The sequence below is a fragment of the Anguilla rostrata genome, chromosome 5 (assembly GCF_018555375.3).
Source record: "Anguilla rostrata isolate EN2019 chromosome 5, ASM1855537v3, whole genome shotgun sequence".
NCBI classification, from domain to species: Eukaryota; Metazoa; Chordata; class Actinopteri; order Anguilliformes; family Anguillidae; genus Anguilla; species Anguilla rostrata.
The window spans coordinates 17,805,232-17,822,786 of NC_057937.1; positions in this window are offsets into that span (position 1 = coordinate 17,805,232).

Here is a 17,555-nt window from a genome sequence, read left to right on the forward strand (position 1 = left end):
AGTATAGTGCGTGGGTTCCTTACCTGTAGTGGGGGCATAGAAAGGTTGGCAGTATCTGTAGTGGGGTAGGAAGCAGATAGCACCGGGGGTGTGTGGGTTCCTTACCTGTAGTGGGGGCATAGAAGGGTTGGCAGTATCTGTAGTGGGGTAGGAAGCAGATAGCACTGGGAGTGTGTGGGTTCCTTACCTGTAGTGGGGGCATAGAAAGGTTGGCAGTATCTGTAGTGGGGTAGGAAGCAGATAGCACTGGGGGTGTGTGGGTTCCTTACCTGTAGTGGGGGCATAGAAGGGTTGGCAGTATCTTGTGTGGGTAGGAAGCAGATAGCACTGGGAGTGTGTGGGTTCCTTACCTGTAGTGGGGCATAGAAAGGTTGGTCAGTATCTGTAGTGGGGTAGGAAGCAGATAGCACTGGGGGTGTGTGTGGTTCCTTACTGTAGTGGGGGCATAGAAGGGTTGGCAGTATCTGTAGTGGGGTAGGAAACAGATAGCACTGGGTGTGTGGGTTCCTTACCTGTAGTGGGGCATAGAAGGTTGGCAGTATCTGTAGTGGGTAGGAAGCAGATAGCACTGGGGGTGTGTGGGTTCCTTACCTGTAGTGGGGGCATAGAAGGGTTGGCAGTATCTGTAGTGGGGTAGGAAGCAGATAGCACTGGGTGTGGGTTCCTTACCTGTAGTGGGGGCATAGAAAGGTTGGCAGTATCTGTAGTGGGGTAGGAAGCAGATAGCACTGGGGGTAAGTGCTTACTTGCCTGTTTGTTCTTATATTATGAATTGCTTTTCAATGAAAAGACTGTACTCTATTTTACTTACCTTTTCCTGTGTGGTCCTATGGTGGGTGGATTCCTGATGGAGATTTAAAAAAGCCTGATGCAGTTGGATGATGGAGGGTCAGTTCAGCAGCCTCCTGACACACACACACACACACATACGCACACACACACACACACAAAGCGGCCTAGCAATGCAGAGACCTGATGGAGAGGAAGATTAGATTAGTAGACAGGCAGAGAAAACAGTGGGACACTGACAAACTGTAACACCAGGACAAATGTACAGGAACTACTTAAAGTAGAAATAAGAATCTTTTTGTTGCACAGCCACACCGTGACTGCAACTTCGGGTCCTCAATTAGGATAATGTACTGAGGACCTGCATTTGGTTCATTGCTAATTTGCCTCCTGCATGTTTAACACATTTCAATTTACCTCAGCACTCCGACTTTGGATGACCTTGAGTGTGGCTATGGGAACGTTGAAAAGCAGCTTTTACAGCAGGGAGAAAACGGTGAACAAAGACAAGCAGACTCATAGAGACTCAGAAACTCTGAGAAAAATGAAACACGCACGCACGCCCTCACCCAGGAAGCACAACACAGGTGGAGAGTCTGCTGGGTGGCTCCGGAGTGATCATTAATCATCTCTCCCTCTCTCTCTTTCACTGTCTTTCTTTCTCTCTTGCTCCAGCATGTCGTCTCCTCTTCGCTCACTGCAAGACCGTATACCACAATGCATCATTATAACAAGGGGGGAGGGGGGGGGGGGGGCATGCAGGTAGGGGACAAGGGATGGAGTGCAAATGAGAGATTTAATCGGCTGAAGGACACGCCCCCACTGCATCCACACCTTACCCCAAGGTCACTCTGAAGGACACTCAAACTCAGTCAGGGGAATGGCAGCCATTTTGGCTCCTCTTTTGCCTTTAATCAGTGTTCTGGTGAACTGATGCAAGTGTATTTTTATTCCTCAGGTCGATATTACAACAACAGAGATATATGGGGCTATAGCTCCTGCTGTAATTCCAATAACAGAAAGGTGGACAGTTGGTTAAATATTGACAGTCAGGGAAGATTTCATTCAATTCAATATGAGCTTAGCCAGACCAAACCTTTGAAAGATGAACTACGTCTTACATAAAATGGATGGATGATTTTCACACATTCAGAAGAACTAAAGGGCCTTTTCAGTATCAGAAATCATTCTTTTCTTCAGTTTTATCCATACAAAGGATGAAGGTTGTTTATTGCCAGTTCACTGCCACCCACATCCGTCAGCACACATCATATGATCTTGACCTCTTGAAATTCTCTTTCAGGGAGCTGAACAATTCACCCCCATTACCAGGAAACGGCGCGCTCATATTCATCACAGGCCACAGTGCCGTGAAAAAGCAGTCGCCCCCTTCCTGATTTCCACCATTATTGCATATTTGTCACACTGAATGGTTTCTAATCTTTAGAAGAACTTATAACGTGATACAAAGGGAAATGGAGTAAGCACGAAACACGTTTTTAAATGATTATTTCATTATTTAACGAAGAAGTTATCAAACCTCCGTATCACCCACGTGAGAAAGTAATTAATAATAATAAACTCCTGCCCTCAGTCCTGATGACATCAGAGCCAGCTGTAGGATTTTGATGGCCCTAAACAGGAATGTTGTCGAAACCGATCACAGACTGGGGAGAGGGGGCGAGGGTGGGGGTGGGGGTGTGGGGGGGGTGATCACGGGAGGTGGTGGCCGACTCCAGATGACGTCTCGTGACACCGCGTGAACCTGAGAAACTCACTGAGTGTGTCGCCACGCGTCCAGTCCGATTCATTTCCACATTTTTTAATGTATTCCACATTCCACAATTAAGTTATGTGAAACAACATTGGTTGTTCGGACATAAAATACTATGAGATACGTTAAATATGTTCATACAACGCAATCATACGCAAATACAAAAAACCCAAGTGACATCTAAGTGTTGTTGCCATGTAACAACGCTTAACATGTCCCTTAGGTCTTTTGTATTGATGTACAATTGTGCTGTTTTTATGTATCTCATACATATATCGATATAATATCTGTACACACAGTGCAATGCATTGATTTAGGCTGACATGTCTCCGCACACTGTACCCTGTACATATGTTACCGTTTGTGTGTAACTGAGCACTAAATGCTGTAAGCACACAACTGGGCGTATTTTCACTGAACACTGCCCACAGTACATGCTGTGAGCGCTCATCTGTGAGCATATCACCGTGAACAGACCGCTGTGATCTCACTACCATGAGCTTAACTGTGTTAGCACAGTGCGCTTTACGATGCGAGCGCGTTGCTGATCGCTGAAATACAGTTTAATCTGATGCAAAATGCGGCAGGAGGGCCAGAGTCGCCGTCTCAGCGGGCTCCCCTGTAAATAATGCACCATCAAAGAGGAATAAACAGCTTGGGCAAGAGCAGCACCACAGTGCTGCTGAAATCAAATCACTCCCCAGAGACTCCGCACTCTGACTCAGAGAGAACACACTCAGACTCAGACCCAGAGAGAGCACGCTCAGACTCTGACTCAGAGAGAGCACGCTCAGACTGACTCAGAGAGAGCACGCTCAGACTGACTCAGAGAGAGCACGCTCAGACTCAGACCCAGAGAGCACGCTCAGACTCAGAGAGAGCACGCTCAGACTCAGACTCAGAGAGAGCACGCTCAGACTCAGACTCAGAGAGAGCACGCTCAGACTGACTCAGAGAGAGCACGCTCAGACTCAGAGAGAGCACGCTCAGACTCAGAGAGAGCACGCTCAGACCCAGAGAGCACGCTCAGACCAGAAGCACGCTCAGACTCAGAGAGAGCACGCTCAGACCCAGACTCAGAGAGCACACTCAGACTCAGAGAGAGCACGCTCAGACTCAGAGAGAGCACGCTCAGACTCAGAGAGCACGCTCAGACTCAGACTCAGAGAGAGCACGCTCAGACTCAGAGAGCACGCTCAGACTCAGACTCAGAGAGAGCACGCTCAGACCCAGAGAGAGCACGCTCAGACCCAGAGAGCACGCTCAGACTCAGACTCAGAGAGAGCACGCTCAGACTCAGACTCAGAGAGAGCACGCTCAGACTCAGAGAGAGCACGCTCAGACTCAGAGAGCACGCTCAGACCCAGAGAGAGCACGCTCAGACCCAGAGAGAGCACGCTCAGACTCAGAGAGCACGCTCAGACTCAGACTCAGAGAGAGCACGCTCAGACTCAGAGAGCACGCTCAGACTCAGACTCAGAGAGAGCACGCTCAGACTCAGACTCAGAGAGAGCACGCTCAGACTCAGACTCAGAGAGAGCACGCTCAGACTCAGAGAGAGCACGCTCAGACTCAGAGAGCACGCTCAGACCCAGAGAGAGCACGCTCAGACCCAGAGAGAGCACGCTCAGACTCAGACTCAGAGAGAGCACGCTCAGACTCAGAGAGCACGCTCAGACCAGAGAGGCACGCTCAGACTCAGAGAGAGCACGCTCAGACCCAGAGAGAGCCAGCCAGAAGACACCAGACAGAGAGCACGCTCAGACCCAGAGAGAGCACGCTCAGACCCAGAGAGAGCACGCTCAGACCCAGAGAGAGCACGCTCAGACCCAGAGAGCACGCTCAGACTCAGAGAGAGCACGCTCAGACCCAGAGAGGACACGCTCGCAGACAGAAAGACAGGCAAAAAATAAGCATTAAGACAGACAGAGAAAAAGATAGAAAGGCAGTGGAAAGAAGAGTAGTAGTTGACTAACAAAGGGCTGAGCAGACACAGGATGCAAAGAGACAGACAGACAGACAGAGAGAGACAGAGGGAGGCATAGGACCAAAAGAAGAAGGGATGTTTTTGCAGATATCATGGTAGCATACTCAAGCATAAGCATAAGTAAGTACTAAAAGTCCTTGGTGAGATGATCTTTTTGGTCCTCAATCATCACAGAACTGTGGCGTAGAGGGGGGAAGAGAGGGAGAGTGGTGGGTTGGGGGTGGTGGGGGGGGGGTGTTATTAAAAAAGTATATACTCCTCTCTCCAATCACCTGATGGAAAAGGAGTCTGGAGTCAGGTTTTATAAGACAGTGAGGGAGCCCATCAACAGATAATTGTTAAGTGATGTTAAATTCAGATCAGTAATTAACAGCCAAATCGAATCTAATATACTGAGAGACTCGGAGCTCAGCTGGAAGGGAAATGAACAAACACTGGTATTCCCAGGGCCTGGGCTGGGAAAACACAATCTGCCAGCTCCCTGTTGGACAGCCACAGTACCCCTCACTGACCCATTGTCTGGCTGTGTGCTTGCTCAGTTCAATCCAATCCAATCCAATCCAATTCTATGCAATTCAATTCAGTAGTGCTTTACTAAGGCGGTATTGCCAAAGCATATATGGAACACGTAAATTAATCACACCACCACCTAAATTAAGACCAAACTGTGAAACACAAGCATACAAAAAATAATAATAATAATAATAATAAATGTACAGATAAATTTTACTACTTTCAGCAGCAACAGGAGCATTGTCACAATGCCACACACACACACATACACACACACTCTTTCTCTCTCTCTCTCTCTCTCTCTCGGGTTTTCGAGGTAGGGCAGAGGATGGGTCAGCTGTTTCTTTTTCGACTCGTTTAGTGGTCTACATGGTGGTCTATGGAGGGCAGCATTCCAGTGTCATTATTGCAGTAGAAAGGTCTGAGAGGCAGACCAAAACAAATGTTATTTTTCAGAAAGAAAAATTTAGGCAGGACCGGCTGTGCAGAATTTCACTTGGAATCTCGATTGAACTGTTGTTATATTTTTGCATGGTAATGTTGCTTGAGGTTTCAGCACGACTTCAACTGTAACCTGGCAGTTTTGAAACCGAATAGGCAAGGCTATTTGTGGTGAAGATGACGAAGGTAGACTGACACGGGCACTGCAAATGGGTTTTGGCATTCCTTTGGATTTCTTTTGCATGTTTTTATATGTTGCTATTTATTTTTATTTTATTTTAGTGGTTTCTGGCTCTTTTCTGTTTCTCCTGTGGAAATAAAACCGTTCTTTTCAAAAGGGGGCTCTTTTTAAATGATAAACAATGATTAAATAAAGAGCTTTTAAATGTCACTGGCTCTCTCTTTCTTTCTCTCTTACTCTCTTTCCTGTCCCCATACTTTTCTTTCTCCACTTTATTTAAATTTAAATTCTCAATTTCTTTCTTTTTTGGCCACTTATTTGTTCTCTTTACTGACTGCTGATAAATGATCAGCTTTAAAAGAGTAACATAGCCAAACAATTTTAATTAACCCATAAAATACATGTCTGGAAACATCGTAAGATAATATTGATGATATCTTATCTCTGCAAGTTCCTGGTTTAAAGAGGAAACACATCATCGCTACCCTTCATGCTAATAGCAAATACATAGGAATTTGAATGAGTTTTAACAGCAAATTTGGAAAACCTGAGTACAATGTGGGGTTTGCATGTTGTTGTCCTGGGTGGATTCTTCACACTTGAAGGATGACGTCAGAATACAGTTTAATTTTATATACATTATTTTACCCCCTGTCTCAGTTTCCACGACTGAAATGCATGTTCTTCTGTGGTTCCAGGACTGAGAAAAAGAAATACTATATGAGGGATTATAGTTTCTGTAAGGTGAACAAGAAACTGCATCAAAATGTATGTTCAGTTGCATTGGCTCGAATTATTGTTGTATTCGCAAAATGCAAAATACCATTGCATTCGTACTACAATGAGAAGGAAAGACAGCATATGTTTGCCTCAATGTTCTTTCCTCGTCGTGGCCTGTTTTAGGATCCAGCCTTTTATGGAACATTGCCTCAAAGCTTCCCGCCTTTCCAAGCCCCCCACTCCCCCACCCACCGCCTTCTCAGAATACACCACTGTGCCTCTGTCATTTCCTCTCAAACTCATAATGATTACATCTCTGTAATCTCACAAGCTCAGCCCCTAACCACATGAATTCACAAAACACACATTCTACTCGCTCTCTCTGTCTGACACACACACACACACATAAACACGCACACACGTACATGTGCATACACACACACACATACACATGCACACACACGCAAACACACACACATGCACACACACAAGCACACACTCATACACACACACACACACAAACACACACACACACACAGAGGATCTTTGGCAGGACCTCAGGCCGCAGTGGTCCAGACGGTCATTACTGCACCCCCCACTGACTCACTGAGGATCGGAAATGAGGAACGCTGAGGCAGCAGGTGGGGTGGACGTGGGGGCAGAGAGGGGCGTCCCAGTCCCCCTCACCCCTCTTACCCTCCTGTTGGCCAGAACTCAGGTCTTCCTGCTCGTCGCACCCCTGAGAGAACCTGTCATCCAACGAACTCCCTACCTCCATCTGTTCCCCTGCACACACTAAATAAATATACTCACACAAGCGCATGCACACATGTACACACGCACATGCACACACACAGACCTTCACTCTCACATACACACATGCACACACACTCTAACAAATGCACATGCGCACACACACACATTCACTTTCACATACAGGCATGCGCGCACACACACACAGACACATAAACACACACCACACACAAAAACACATGCAAACAAAAACATGTACACATGCACAATCAAATATTCAATACCCGTGCACTCATAAATGCGCATACAGACACAGACACACACACACACACACACACGCACACACACACAGATTAGCACCCTAACACCCTAGCAATCCTACAGGGTCACAGGGAGCAGTGTAATGTGTGGAGCTGATTCCGTTTTGCACAGACAGTATCTCTCCATCGAGCCACCATGTCGAGCTATGAGGCTATGAGGAGTGAGAGACGCCGCTGTGTAAATTGCCGTCTGAATAATTGAAGGAATGTGTGTTGTTTTGCTGAGAGCTGATATTCCCAGCACAGCGGGGATTTCTTAGATGAATTATCCAGCAAAGAAGGTCTCAGAGCAACCTCACTTCCTGTTAGAGAGGAAGCACACACACACACACACACACACACACGCATACGCACAAGCACACGCACGCACACACACACACACACACACGATTCCACAGGAATATTAAACCTGAAAAAGAAAAAAGGCGTAAGACATAAATTACTTATGACATGAAAAATAGAGCTTTCACAGTTTCTTATCTTTCCCCCATCACTTTCCCTCTCTTACACCGATCAGCCCATCAGATCCTGTAAACACCATCATTCTGTTAAGGATCAGTCAATAAGAGCCTTCAATAAGATCGTGCCGTAAATAACCGACGCCATTGTTCACTAAAAATAACACACAAGGAAAACACCAGCCAAAAAGAACTTGCAATAACGTCACTAAAAATAACAAGCCGAATCATTGCATGTAAAAATAACACAGGGCAAGTTTATAAGAAGCTGCGGCGAAATCAGGAGCCAAATCATGAACTGCCACAATAACTAAAAGCCCAGCAAAGCAGAACATTTAACACAGTAAGAACAGCGAATGGTTCATGCGTTTGAGTTTCAGACCGTGTGTTGGCTTTTATTTACGCGAGGATGTTACCCGCCACATACAGGATTTCCTCAAGGTTCTCCAGGGCGGTGAGTCAGGACTGGGAGGCACAGTCGGGGGAGTCCTGCAGTAATTACGAGGCACCAGAGGGGGGCGCCACAGAGGACTGCTGCCAGACCGTGGCCGGTCGCGCGGAGGCGACGTGCGGTGCGCCGCGCCGTGCGCCGCGCCGTGCCAGTCCTCTCCCGCCACGCCGCGCCATCTGTTGCTTGCGCGTCTCCGAGGGAACCGGGTGAGCTCCAGGTTCCGGGCGTGGGAGGAGTTAACCCTGTGTGCACCAGTCAGACGGCTGATCCAGGCTGACTCAAATCGTCTCCCGTAACACCATCACCACTGTTCCCGCTAGGAGAGAAATGGTGTATTAGTGTTTGCATATAGACAAAAGGTCTACCTGTCTGTCCTACCTACCAAATGATGTTGTTTATTATTTTCTATAGGAGTTCAAATGTATATAAATTTAACAGGAAGTAAACTTTCCCATTCCAATACAGAACTGTAATATACACACACACAGGCACAGACATATGTGTGTGTGTACATCAGTGAAGGAAATTGGCAGTGTATATAGTGTGTTTGTGTGTGTGCTCGATATCCTTCGGGTATTAAGATAAACTCTGAGCAATGCTGGTGACTGTCAGGGTGCATTAGTGTCCTTTATTAATGACTTGTCCTAATTAGAGGGGTCTGGTGTGTGTTACTGCGAGGGAGACGATCGTGTGTGCAGTCTGCTGATTAATGCTTGTATCTGGCTCGCAGACGATGACTGTTCCTGAACAGCTGACCGCAGTGTTTTGATTGGAGCTGTGTTTCCCACTCCTGCCCTCTTATTGGAGCACTGTTTCTGAACCCTGGCTTTTCACTGGAATAGTTTGTTTCTGGGGCTTTACCCCATGTCCCTGCGCACTCTTCCCCTTCCATTTTGGAATCAGCCACTTTTCTAGACTGCCGTTCCACCTGCACCAGTACAGAGGCTAAACCGCTGAAGTGCGTGCACTCCTCCGATGCTCTTCTCTGTGTACCGCTGCCCATTCTCCACACTGGAAGCCTCAGATTATTACAGGGGAGCTGTAGCATAGACCAGAGCACAGGTGTGTCTCGCACTGAGAACAAATGCTACACCTGTAGGGTGAGTAGCTTTGGGTAATTTGGCCATGCAACTTAAAGCCACTGCACACTCTCAGAAAAAAAAAGATATGAAAAAGTGCCTAAAAGTTACTAATGCTTGAGGTGGTACCCTACAGGTACATGAAACTGCACCCCCTAACCAGTACATAATTCATTTGTTGCTTTTTTGCTCGTAAAGGCTTCTTATTAATACTCAAATTGAACATTATAGTTCTTTCAGGGAACATAGAATAGAACTGTACCTTCGCTTAACCTTCATTTCAAAGAGTGTATCCCCCTGGGACAATTTGAACTGTACCAGAGATGCTGCAGAGTCACATAATGAAGGTACTACAACATTTTGATTGGAGAGTGAAAACGCTGGATATGAAAGAGGAGTCCTTGTTGCCAATGACGATGAGTTCCATCAGTGGGACATTCTTCTGTCTACGCTGAGCAAGGATAAGGCTAAGACTCAGTACTCAGACAAGTAAGAAAGGAATAAGACAAGATCCTGTCTTGAAACAGTACCTGATTTTTAAATGATTTGAATGATTTTTTTTATGGCAGCTTCTAAGCTGGAGGCTTTAGATTTTAATGTGAAAGGTTGTGTTTCAGTATCTCCGGGTGCCTCCCATCAAGGTAAATGAAGATGAGGTCACTGATTGCATTGCTGAAGGTCATGAAGCTCCAGGGCCAGGCAACCTGAAGGGAAGAGCACCTCTTGCCTCTATACCCCGACTGAAAAAGATTTTCATTTGATCATTTTGCTTTTTAAAATTAATTTTTACTGGCTCCATAGAATTTTTCAGCCATAGATCCAACACCCAAAAAATAAAGAAATGAAATAAATCTGTAACTCAATAACAAATGATTCCTGGCTTGTTTCGCACACCATGCGCTAAATCTGAATCCAGGGTGCATTCCAATCGTTTATTTTTTTTTTTACTTCCTTGCTTCCCTTCCTTGTGTCTGTTCCTGGTATGGAAGACCAAACGGGTAAAAAATACAAGAAATTGACATCTGTCAACTTGAGCTCAATCCAATTGCTCACAGTATATTTACCTTCTTTCTCCTTGCTTCCTTTCCCTGAATCCTTCCCTTGCTGTTAGCTAAACCCATCAGAGGATGCAAGGAAAGGAAGCAAGGAAAGGACACAAGGATGGAGGAATCAGGAAAACGTGGGGCTCATTCCAGTCACCTATCAACTCTTAAAATGTTGGGGGCGGGTGTCCGGATGGGTGAAACGGATTCGAATTGGCTGATATTTAGGTGGTTAAAGGTGGCACTGTCATGAAGTTTAACTTCTTTTAATGTTTAATGTTATTTTACAGCATATCAAATTCATTCTGTATTTATGTGATATTTTAGCCTTCAAAACCACATGAATGCCAGCTGCACTTCTATGTTAGTATAGCACTTAAGATGTTTTTGTGTCTGTGTGAAATATTCTGTTCTGTTTTCTCTGAGATGTTTTCACAGTGAATAAATTAGGTTTTGGAGCAGTTAGTTAACGTGTACATTCGCTGATGATGAACCTCTGGCATTTCTATGAAGGAAAATTATAATAATTAACTGAATTCGTTTCAGAGCTCATCTCAAGAACATTTCCTCTACCCTTAAAACACACCACACACTCACATATGACACACACACACACACACAATGCAAACTCACACAGTTCACACACACACACACACACACACCACACTCACATATAACACACACACAAGCACACTCACACACACTCTCGTATGACACACACACACACACACTCATACACACACTCACATATGACACACACACACACATACACACACACACAATGAGACACACACTTGCACACACTCGCTGCTCAATGCTTTTTGCTCTGCGGAGGCTGGGCGATCTGGTAGATGGATAGGGACACCCGGACAAGCGAAACGCCTCATGACCCCCCGCCTCAGTCTCCCCACCCCTCCGAGACTGTCTCAGGTCTGTCCCCCCTGTCTAGATGCACCTCCGGGGGCTTGCATCGGGCGCTGGAGGCCTGGTTCCCTCCCATTAGACCTGCTGGACCACCTGCTGGCCCCGCGCATTGAGAGACACGCTCTGATCACCACACTCGTTAAGTGCCAACGGGCAATTACCGTCGGCTCCGGACAAACGCAATGGCCGCCGGACCCCCATTACAGGACAGCACCCCCACTCACACACTGACGACCATTACAGGACAGCACCCCCACTCACACACTGATGACCATTACAGCAGAAAGCAGAGAGGAATGGGGGGGAGGGGGGAGGATAAACTGGAACAGTGAGACCGGCACAGCCCCACACCACAGGACTGACTCATAACAGGGACGTTTCATTCATATTCCGCAAATAGAATTTGCCCTTCAAAAGGAGGGCTGTAAGCCCCTTAGGTTTAATAAGGCAGCAGCAGCGGTAGCGGTGGCATTAATAGCAGTAACAGTTGCTGTATCAGTGGTATTAATTGTAGTAGTAGTACTAGTAACTTTCCTGATATTATTTATAGTCTGGCCATTTTTGTCAGCGTGTATCCCTCCCCGGGTGGACTGAAGACAGGCACCATTCCGTACATTGCATGACTCATTTATGAGAGAGGAAGCTCAGCTGATGGAATGATGAGTGAAAAGAAGTGGCAGCCTGTCGCAGGCCATTCTAAGGGTGCTCGTGCTAGCCTGCGCTCTGCTAAATCAACAGAGGATACTATGGAGACGGGCTTTGTACAGACTTACAATATACCTCCGTATTCCAAATTCAGAGAAGTAAGTCAGAAATGATGAAACGACTACAAAATGACAATTTTGCATTATTTTAGCAGGTAATCCTCATTTCAAATGTCTTTCCCTAACTGCTTGGTAGTGGACCTATTTTCAAAATGGTGGCGGATTCGAGGCTGCACTGACAGCCAGTCGCTACTGGGCATCTAATAGGCACTGTATGGTCGCTGGCTGGCTTGTATTTTATTGCAAGGAAAAATTTAGCACTTAAAGAACAGCCCCGACCCCACCCCCGCTGGGAGATTGAAAGCCTCACCTCTCCAGATTCCAGAGTCCAGATTCCTCCATCGCAATCTCAGCTGGACAGCGCTGCCCGTGTCACCTTCCGCTGAAGCTCCTCCCACAGTCCTCGGAAATAGCGAGGTCTCCTGGGAAATGCGGTCTGGCGGCGGCTCCGTGCAAAACAAGCGGAGAAATAATTACGCAATCCCCCTCCTTTCAGAGCCGGGCTTTTCATTAGCCAGGTAATTGGACAGCTCCGCTAAGTGCTGCCGCGGAGTGTCCGAGGTTCGGCGGGCGAGACGAACGCCAGCGCTCTCACCCCTGAACCCAGCTGCCGGGGCTATCGACAGTGATCCTGGCTCTGTGCGCTTGAACGTGTGTGTGTGACAGCGCATATGCATATGAGCGTCAGCGTACGTGCGTGTATGTGTGTGTGCGTGCGTGTGTGTGTGGGTGGGTGTATGTAAGTGTGCAATGTGTGTAAGACAGAGAGGTGGACTGTGTATGTATGTGTAGTATGTATGTGTTTTGTATGTGAATATGTGTGTGAATATTCATGTATTGTTTGAGAGAGAATCTGCATATATTCGAGATCATTATGTATGTGTTCTGTGCGTAAGAGAAATAGTATGAATGCGTGGGTGAGCGTATATGAATGTATGCTTTATAAGGCAGAAATCCTTGACACCCGTAAACACGTGCAAAAAACACCAGAAACAGATGAAAACGGCAGCGAAATAAAAGATTTGATCGACACAAAAACGAAAGCCGTTTGAGCTTGGCGGAATGACTTGAGCTGCAAAAGAAAATGCGCAGCTCTTCAAAGCTAAGGCAAATGTCCAACGCGGGGCGAGGGAACTGAAAAACAAGTGGTGGACTGAGAAGGTCAGCCCAGCACCTCGCTGACTCTGGTGACACTAAATGTTTCTTCAACGTTACCAAGGCTGTTTACGGCCCCGGCTACTGAGGCCTTACTCCCCTCCATTCAAAAGATGGACTTATATCACTAAATGATGACATGGCTATCTACTCCCAATGGGGAGAACACTTCCATGACAACTTCAGCTGTAAAACAACAGTCGAGTATTTGATGGCCAGGACATAGAGACCAGAAACTAAACTTCTGATCCACAAAGCTGCAGTTCTCCCCTCACTGTTGTATGGAGCAGAAACACAGACTACCTATAGCAGACATGTTAAAGCTGTAGAACTCTACCACCAGGGGTCCCCCCCCCCTCCCCGGAAGATCTCAAGGATCTGCTGTGAAGTCAGAAGCACCAACATCAGCGTCTTGGAGGAAGCCAGCATCATCTGCATCACTGCTTCATCAAAAGAGCTTCACCATGCCCAGAGGAAAAGAGACAACAATGGAAGGAGAGATACCCTAATATGGCTCTACCACCCACTACCACTACCAGTACAACCACTTACTACCGCCCACACTGCAGTAGGACCTGTGGCTCACGGATCGGCCTCTATAGCCATCTCAGGACCAACAAGTGACCAGACTAACCAACAGCAGAACAATCATTCTCGATTTTGAGTGTTCGCAGATGAGTTCGTAAATTGTGTTTTAGTGTGCATAGAAGTGTACAGTATGTGTGCATTTGTTTATGCTTAGTGCATGTAGGGTATTTGGGTGCAAGAGCATGTGCATTTAGGTTTGTGTACAGTATGTGGGTGTGAGAGTGTGTGTGCTTAAATTTGTGTGCAGTGTTTGGGTGTGAGGGTGTGTGTTTATGTACATGTACAATATGTGGGTATGAGAGTGTGTGTTTATGTTTGTGTACAGTATGTGGGTGTGAGAGTGTGTGTTTATGTAAGTGTACAGTATGTGTGTGTGAGAGTGTGTGTTTATGTAAGTGTACAGTATGTGGGTGTGAGAGTGTGTGTTTATGTTTGTGTACAGTATGTGGGTGTGAGAGTGTGTGTTTATGTTTGTGTACAGTATGTGGGTGTGAGAGTGTGTGTTTTTCAGTTTGTGTACAATATGTGGGTATGAGAGCGTGTGTTTATATTTGTGTTCAGTATGTGGGTGTGAAAGTGTGTGTTTATGTAAGCGTATAGTATGTGGGAGTGAGTGTGTGTGTTTATGTACGTGTACAGTATGTGGGTGTGAGAGTGTGTGTTTATGTACATGTACAGTATGTGTGTGTCAGAGTGTGTGTTTATATAAGTGTACAGTATGTGGGTATGTGCAGTGTATGCTGCAGTATCTGTGGGTGTGAGCTGGTACTGTGGAGACTTGAGCCTGGCTCTGGAGATCAGAGGAGCCAAGGACTCAGGGTTAACACTGTCAGAACACTGCAGTGGAGAGGGCTGAGCTATAGCTGAATGAACAGATTACATGATATATGTAAAGTGCAAAAATTGTTGGCTAAGCTAATGAATAATGCAGCGCAATGTGATGGACTGGAATAAACAGCCTCACCTGTCTTAACATTGAGGACAACTCTGAGGGGAAAGGGGAAGAAAGGGAGGGGCAGAGAGAGAGAAGGAGAAAAGTGAAAATTGGGCGGAACAGAAATAAAGGAGAGAAGGAGGGAGCGAGGGAGAGAGAGAAGGAAAGAGGAGAGAGATAGAGAAAGTTACTTTGACATGAGGGTGGCTCGGATAAAGCCATCACGGTGACCTCATTGGTCTCTTCATTGAGAATTCCACAGAATGTCAGAACAAGAGAAAGAGAGAAGAGAGGGAAGAGGCGGAGGGGAGCAGTGACATTTATTTTTCATATTCTTCAGTAAACACACGGGGGGAGGGGGGGGGCAGAGGAGAGGGTAAAAGCAGGACTAAGGGATGGCCTCAGTTCAGTCCACAAAATGGACAGAGAGATAGGAATTCCAGCTTCTTAAACCACTGCATTGTTTGCGTGTGCATGTGCGCATGTGGGTGTGCATGCATGTGTGTGCATATGTGTGTGAGCGTGTGCATTCTGGAGTAACTGTGTTGCATAAAGATTAAAGAACTGCAACCTAGAGGAGGTTATATATGCCACTCTAGATGAGGAAATTAGATGATCCAGAATAATAATAATAATAATAATTCAGGAGAAAGCTGGTCTCGGCAGTCATGGATACAGTAGTTGTGTTTATATCGGGTGCGAGGTTCCTGGTTCTGTGGAAGAACAGTGATTGGTGAGGCCCACTCCATTCCCCTCCCCTTCCCTCCGACCCCTTCAATATCCCTCCAACGCCATTGCTCATTCTAATCCCACTGACTTACATCCTCTGATACCCCCTTTCCCCAAGGCATAAGCTTAAAATTACTTTTGTGTCCCCCCACAGTACAGCTCTTTCTCCTGCCTCATTCTGTACAAAACCTGGCAACATCACACCTATGCCCCCCCCCCAATCCCCCCACCACCCTGCCCCTCCTGTTTTATCTACATGGCACCCCGCTTTTAGACAGGCCCCCTCCCTCTCACCCCTCCCACACGCCTCTCCACAGGCCTTTTCGGGCCGCTCTGAAACGCAGGCACGCCATTGGCTGCCGAGTCGCTCTAGCGGAGACTCCCCATGGCTGTGAAGACGGGCCGCGCCAAGAGGACGACGGTTAGTGCCATCTTTAATTCCTCAAAAACATGTGCCATTGCAGGGATGCGCACTTTCCGCAAGATTATTTTTGTTTCCGCTACTGAGAACATAATCTCCAACGGCGAGAAGAGAGGGTTTTTAAATATTTTTTTTTTTACAACACTACAATAGATCGCTCAGCATTCCAGCCCCCCACCCTCTCCCCCCCCCCACCTTCATTCCCAGCTCACAGGGAATGTTTTATGTCTTAAGAATAGAATTAGTTTTGATGATCTGAGCTTTTCATCATATCTAAGGGGGAGAAAAATCTGCAAACCCATTAAAAATCTACTGATGAAAGATCAATAAAGATTTGGGGGAAGGGGGGGTGTAACAAGAGAAAAAGAAAGTTGCTCTGACACAGGCACTGATGCCCGAGTGAATGTCAGGAGCACCATCAGCCTGGTGTAGAAGACCACTGACCCACCTGGGGCCCCAAGGACCACTGTGGGACAAGCCCTGTTCAAATTCACACGGGGACCACAAAGCCCCAGTGACCTGATCTGAAGGCCTGTAGTCAGCCAATGGATGGGATGATGACTGTGGCCCCACAGTGCTGTTATAATGCGGTGGAAATGAGCTGCCGGTCGAGCTGTACCGGTCTCACTCCCCCCATCTCTCTCTCTCTCTCTCTCTCTCTCTCTCTCTCTCTCTCACTCTCTCTCTCTCTCTCTCTCTCTCCCCTTTCACTATCTCTCTTTCTATCTCTCTGTCTTCCCTCTCCCAATCTCTGTTTCTCGCTCTCTGTCAAATTCAAATTCAAAATGCTTTAGTGCCATGAAATACATTAGTGAATATTGTCAAAGTGTACATATAAAAATACAGAAAGACATTGGAGCATGAACATAAATTGAACCAAACAATTGTTATGGCTAACTGTTTATAACAACAAACACTTGTATTAGCTGTATATATATATATATATATATATACACGCACATGCAGTACAGCAGTACAGTATTGGGCCACCTGTGGTTAGGCAGAAAATAATTCAGTTAATTTTAGCGTATTTATTGAATAGCTGACCAATGTACAAACATTTTTACTCAATTTCTTTCCACAATAACACACAAAGATGAGTTTTACTTCAAAAATAATCTTACACGGGGAAATTTCCTCAAAATAGCCTCATTTGGCTGTAATTACAATTAAACTAATCATTGGATGTCTATCCAATTATTCTGGAAGGTGGGAGGTAGAGGGGCAATTGACTGAAATCTTATCTGCCTTAAGTTTTGTTAAAAACCACGGGTGGCATAATACCTTTAGCCTGTAATAGCCAGTAAAGTGGCAAGAAATATAGCAAAGAAGAAGGAGTTAGGCTTAGATATGCAGGGCCAAGTAAACATATTGTGGCGAGAAGGTTATTAAAAACATCAGGTGACCTGATATTTTTGGTATATCCTGTTCTCTCTCTCTCTCTCTCTCTCTCTCTCTCTATATATATATATATATATATGTATATATATACACACACACACTACATTTCCAAATGTATGTGCCCCCCTCC